Here is a 6743-nt window from a genome sequence, read left to right as displayed (position 1 = left end):
ACCTCACATGATAAAATTTAGTTTATTGCTTAATAGCAATTGATACAAGTTGCATGGATGAGTTGGGCATGAACCTGAGAGGACATGTCTGTCTGCATTAGGAGCTCGTGGAAAATCGCTGGATTCTCCACTCAATGACCATGATAACATCAGATTGATGCAGGTTCAACACCCTTTCTTTCAGAACCATTAGCTTATGCAACAATCCCCAAAGTGAAACTCTCCAAGTGACCCAGGATTCCCACAGTTACAACTACACTTCCTCAAGCCCTGCTACCTGTGTTGTTCATGTTAATACACCAAATAAGAATGAATATTATAATCTCGTGCTAATGATACTGGACTAGAAAAACTGCAGGTTCAGTTCTCACCATGGTAAATAGAAAAACTAAATTTCACATATTTAGTAATGTATAGGTGGGCCCCTGCAGAGAAAATATCATGAAAAACTGTTGACATTAAAATAAAACTGGCTCATTAATGGCATTCATGGAAAGGGATCTGACATTTCTGTTGCCGTGGGTTTCAAGACCCCGGACCAACCTTGCTTTGTAACAGAGTTACACATCACTGAACATAAACAACAGTGTGGGTGGAGGTAGGGCATTCTGGAAGAATAATCCATTCCACACTCAGCTAGGACTTTAGACAGTCTAAAGAGCACATGGACATAAGGACAGTGAAGAAGATAGATGAGTCATTACCTGATATAAGTGACCAATGGAGTCCCACAAGGATTGGTGCTGGGTCCACTGCTTTTCGTCATTTATATAAATGATTTGGATGTGAACATAGGACAAATAGTTAGTAAGTTTGCAGATGACACCAAAGTTGGAGGTGAGCAGATAGTGAAGAAGGTTACCTCTGAGTACAATGGGATCTTGATCAGATGGACCAATGGGCTGAGAAGGGCAGATGGAGTTTAGATAAATGTAAAGGTGCTGCATTTTGGAAATCAGGGTTTATACACTTAGTGGTATGGTCCTGGGGAGTGTTGCTGAACAAAGAGACCTTGGAATGCGAGTTCATTGTTCCTTGAAAGTAGAGTCACAAGTAGATAGGATGGTGAAGAAGGCTTTTGGTATACTTTCCTTTAATAGTCAGAGTATTGAGTATAGGAGTTGGGAGGTCATGTTGCAGCTGTACAGGACATTGGTTAGACCACTGTTGGAATATTGCGTGCAATTCTGGTCTCCTTCCTATTGGAAGGGTGTGTAAAACTTGAAAGGGTTCAGAAAGATTCACAAGGATGTTGCCAGGGTTGGAGGGTTTGAGCTATAGGGAGAGGTTGAATAAGCTGGGGCTGTTTTCCCTGGAGTGCCAGAGGCTGAGGGATGACCTTATAGAGGTTTATAAAATCATGAGAGACATGGATAGGATAAATAGACAAGGTCTTTTCCCTGGTGTGAGGAGTCCAGAACTAGAGGGCATAGGTTTAAGGTGAGAGGGGAATGATGTAAAAGGGTTCTAAGGGGTATCTTTTACACACAGGGTGTGGTGTGTGTATGGAATGAGCTACTAGAGGAAGTGGTGGAGGCTGATACAATTACAGCATTTAAAAGTCACCTGGATGGGTATATGAATAGGAAAGGTTTAGAGGGATATGGACCATGTGCTGGCAAATGGGACTAGATTAGGTTAGGGTATCTGGTTGGCATGGATGAGTTGGACCGAAGAGTCTGTTTCCGTGCTGTACATCTCTATGACTCTATAACCATAAGATTAGGGCCTGATATATCTATGATCTACGAGTATCATAAATAGTGATTTTCTTGAAGTCTCAGCCTGAAGTCCGTTCTGTAGTGATTGGAATGAGGGATAGATGGCGAACATAATCCCAAGGCAACCAGTCCCACATGCCCACATTTGTCTCATATCTCTCCAAACATTTCTTATTCATGTAATTATCTTTAGTGTAACCACATCCACCACTTCCTCTGGAAATTCACTCTACATATGAATCACTCTGTAAAAAAATTTGCCCCCCATGTCTTTCAAATCTTTCTCCTCCCCTAAAATATATGCCCCCTAACCTCAAGATCTAACCATTCCCCCCACCCCTGCCACTACAGAAAATAACCTGCCATTCATGTTATTTAACCCCTCATGATTTTATAAATCTATAAGATCACCCCTTAATCTCCCAAACCCCAGTGAAAGAAGTCCCAGGCTATTCAAACTCTCCTTATAACTCAAATTCTCTATTCCCAGCAATATCTTGGTAAATCTTTCTGAACCCTCTCCAGCTTAATAATATCCTCCCTATAACAGGGCAACCAGAACTGGACATAGTACTTCAGAAGGGGTCTCACCAACGTCCTGTACAAGCTCAACATGACGTCCAAGCTGCTATACTCAAAGGTCTAAGCAAGAAGGTAAACATTCTAACTGCCTTCTTAACCACCCTATCTACGTGTGACTAAAACGGACAAGAATTACATACCTGTTCGCTTAGGTTTTTCTGTTCGACAGCACTATCCAAGGTGCTAATTTTAATCGTATAAGTCCTGCCCTTGTTTGTTCTATCAAAATGCAATATCTCACATTTATCCAAATTAACTCCATCTGCCACTCCTCAGCCCATTCACACAATTGATCAAGATCTGTTTGTAATCTTAGATACCCTTCTTCACTGTCCACTATACCACCAATTTTGGTGTCACCCACAAACTTACTGACTATGCTTTCCATATTCTCATCTAAATTATTTATAATAATAACCAACAAATGTGGACTCAGCATTGATCCCTATGGAATACCGCTGGTCACGAGCCTCCAATCTGAAAAACAACCCTCCACCACGACTCTGTCTCCTGCTGTTAAGGCAATTTTGCATCCAATTGGCCAGCTCACCCTGAATCCCATGTGATATAACTTTACTAATTAGTCTACTAATTGGAACCTTGTCAAAGGCTTTATTAAAGTCCAAGTAAACAATGTCCACCATTTGCCCTCATCAATCTTCTTGGCAACTTCTTCAAAAAACTCCATCAAGTTTGTGAGACATGATTTCCCTCATACAAAACCATGCTGACTAACCCTAATCATTCCTTGCCTCTCCAAGCGCATATAAACCTATCTTTGAGAATCACCTCCAACAACTTATCTAACACTGAAGTCAGACTCACGGATCTATAATTCCCAGGTTTCTCCTTGCATCCCTTCTTAAACAAAGGCACAATAATAGCCACTCTCCAGTCATCCCGTAGTTACAGATGATACAAATATTTCTGTAAGGTCCTGGAGATTTCTGCACTTTTATATTTACTAAGGCTTCCAGCGTTTCCTCTTCTGTAATGTGAACTGTTTTCAAAATATCGATATTCATTTCCCTGTGTTCTTGAGCATCCATTTCTTTCTCCACTGTAAAAACTGATGTAAAATATTCATTTAATACCTCTCCCATCTCCTGAGCTTCAACGTAAAGATGACCTCTTTGGTCTTTAAGGGGCCCAACTCTCTCTCTATTTGCTCTCTTGTTCTTAACGTAATTGTAAAATCTCTTTGGATTAGCCTTAACCTTATTTGTTAAGGGCGTGTCATATCCCCTCTTTGCTTTCCTGACGTCCAAGTTAAGAATGTCCCTACATTCTTTATACTGTCCAAGAGTTTCATTTTTAGATAAATCTTTGCTATGAAAAGAAAATTAACAATATAATTCTGTCCTGTGTAAAGAACTTGGAGTTTCTGGGACTGTTGTGTACAAAATCCCAGACTCAAGTTAGCTCCTACAAACAGGAATCTGTTATATCAACAAAAACAAATGCTGGCCCCTTCTGTTGATTCTGAACATTCCTTTCTTTTGACAAACTGTACAGAGCATTTTTGGAAGCAAACAATTATTGTTTTGAATTCATGCTGGCTTGTGAGATTTACATCTTATAATTTTCTAAAGCAATTGTAAAGGTAAGCTTTATACTTCCTCTGGACCCACCTTTTGTTTCAAGGTTGTTGAAGGTCAGTCATCTCAGCCTCAAGACATCTCTGCAGGAGTTCCTCAGGCCAATGCCCTGGTCCCCACCATGTTCAGCTACTTCATCAGTCATCTTCCCTCCATCATAAGATCAGAAGTTGGGGTGGGGTGGGGGGCGATCGTTCACCAATTATTGCACAACGTTCAACTCCATTGGCAACATCTCAGATACTGAAGCAGTCCATGTTCAAATGCAACTAGGTCTGACAATGTTCAGACTTGGATAAGCAAGCAACATTGATGCTACACAAATGCAAGGCAATGGCCACCTCCAACAAGAAAGAATCTAACCACTGCACCTAAATTTCCCACTGAAACCCCACTAGCATTATCCTGAGGTTGCCATTGACCAGAAACTGAAATGGACCAACAGAATAAATACTATGTCTGCAACCGTAGGTGAGAGGTTGGGAGTTTTGCTGAGTCACTCACTGCTGACCACCCCCACACCACCCCCAGCCCCTCAAAATATGTTCATCATCTACAAGGCACAAGTTAGAAGTATAATGGGATACTTCCCACTTGCAAGGATGAGTGCAGAAGCTCAACACCATCCAGTCTTCAAGACTGACACTCCAATCATTAATTTTATTCCCACCGATGTTTACTACCAATAGCATGTACCCTTTACAGGATGCATTGTAGCAACTCACTGCAGAACCTTCACATACATCTCCAAAATCCATGACCACTTCCATCTAGAAAGACAAGGGCAGCAGATAAATCATCGCCTGCAAGTTACCCTCCAAACCACTGACTTGGAAATGCGTCCCTTTACTGTCACTGTGCCAAAAAACTGTAACAGCTTTCCTCACCTCACTGTGTTGTTCCTACATTCCAGGGATCATCGTGGCTCAAGAAGGACGACCATGAGCAACTTCTCCAGGGCAATTGGGGATGGGATTAAATCCCAACCCAGGGGAAGCTCACATCCAACAACTCAAAACACTTAGAAAGAACATTTCCTTCACATATAGTTGCACTAGTGTCAAATCCAGTGACTAAAACTTCAATGCGCAAATCTGGAAACCTGTCCAATAAAGACCAAAGACCTCCCAACAAAACCTGTACCTGAGTCCTGAATCTAATACAGTTTCCGTTTCCACAGGAACAGGCAGAATTTGAATGAAAACTGCATAGTATGTTAACTGTTTGATAAAGATTGATAAGATTAGCACCAGCAAAACTCCCAACCTCTCACCTACGGTTGCAGACATAGTATTTATTCTGTTGGTCCATTTCAGTTTCTGGTCAATGGCAACCTCAGGATAATGCTAGTGGGGTTTCAGTGGGAAATTTAGTGGGACTTCAGGTGCAGTGGTTAGATTCTTTCTTGTTGGAGGTGGTCATTGCCTTGAATTTGTGTAGCCTCAGATGTGGAGGTTGTTGGGCATGCACCGATGATACTGGTGGTGGCAGAAACCATGTGCCAGTGAACTGCATCTGCACAACTATTCCTCATAACTGTGCAGACTCAAAGGGGCCAACTAACCTTCTTCTGCACTGTGGGGCAGGTATGATTCCTGGTACCTAGCCGATCAGCATCACGAGTTACAGAGTTGTTAGAATATTTGCCCCATAATTTCCCTGTGGTGACTGGTGGTGGTGGAGTGGTGCTTGGGGGGGAGGGGGGTGTGGGGGGAGTGACAGGTGAGCTTCCCACAACTTTCCTGCCACTGTCTGGCTCCAAATTAAGAAGTTTGGTCTACCCATCCCTCCAACACCAGATGCCCTTAGTGGGTAACTGATGCCCACTGATGGGTCTTATCAGGTGGCATATCATGTGAGAAGGCCAAAAAACAATCTCTGTTGGGCAATATAGTCAAATAATAAAACAAAATCTTATTGAAAGCTAGAGCCGGGAATGTGATTGTGAAACTATCATTAATTAGAGTAAAAGCCTTAACTAATTCATCCTTCAGGGGAGGAAGTCTGCCATTTTTATCCAGTCTGGCTTACATGTGGCCCCAGCAATGGAGCTGACTGTTTTCTACCCTCTGAGAGGGGCAGTAGATAGTGGCCTGTCCAGTGACAGTCACAACCCAGGAAAGAATGGGAAAAGAGAGGCTCTGAGCATTGACTGTCAGGGAGGGAGATTATTTTGAATTTGAAAGTGGTAAAGTACAGAAATTCCAAAGTGAAACCTGGATTAAAAGGAATAGCTATGAGGCACCTTCTTTGCAGCCATAACTTTGTATTCCTTACTCTGTTCAGACACCCTATAATCTTTGTATGTTATGATCTGCCTGTACTGCATGCAAAACAAAATTTTTCACTGTACTTAGGTACACGTGACAATAATATATCAAATCAAGATTGCACAGACTAGACTTATTGTGATGCTTAAGTTGGTGAAGAAATCCAAAAGATTGGAATACACCTATTTCCACTGGCTGAGGGAGTCAAGAGTGAGGGTGAATGGCCATTAAAAAAGCAAAATACCACTAGAAGGTAATGTCAGGAGTTACTTCACTCATAAGCTGGGGAATTCTACAACTCTCCCTCGCAAATAGCTGTTGTATGGGTTCAAATGCAAATTTCAAAACGAGAACGAGGGTAGGTCCAATCAAGGACAGTAGTGGGAGACTGTGTATTGAGTCGGAAGAGATAGGAGAGATCTTGAATGAGTACTTTTCTTTAGTATTTACGAATGAGAGGAACCGTATTGTTGAAGAGGAGAGTGTGAAACGGACTGGTAAGCTAGAGGAGATACATGTTAGGAAGGAAGATGTGTTGGACATTTTGAACAACTTGAGGATAGACAAGCCCC

The sequence above is a fragment of the Chiloscyllium plagiosum genome, chromosome 31 (assembly GCF_004010195.1).
Source record: "Chiloscyllium plagiosum isolate BGI_BamShark_2017 chromosome 31, ASM401019v2, whole genome shotgun sequence".
NCBI classification, from domain to species: domain Eukaryota; kingdom Metazoa; phylum Chordata; class Chondrichthyes; order Orectolobiformes; family Hemiscylliidae; genus Chiloscyllium; species Chiloscyllium plagiosum.
Note: the sequence above shows the minus strand (reverse complement) of the source record.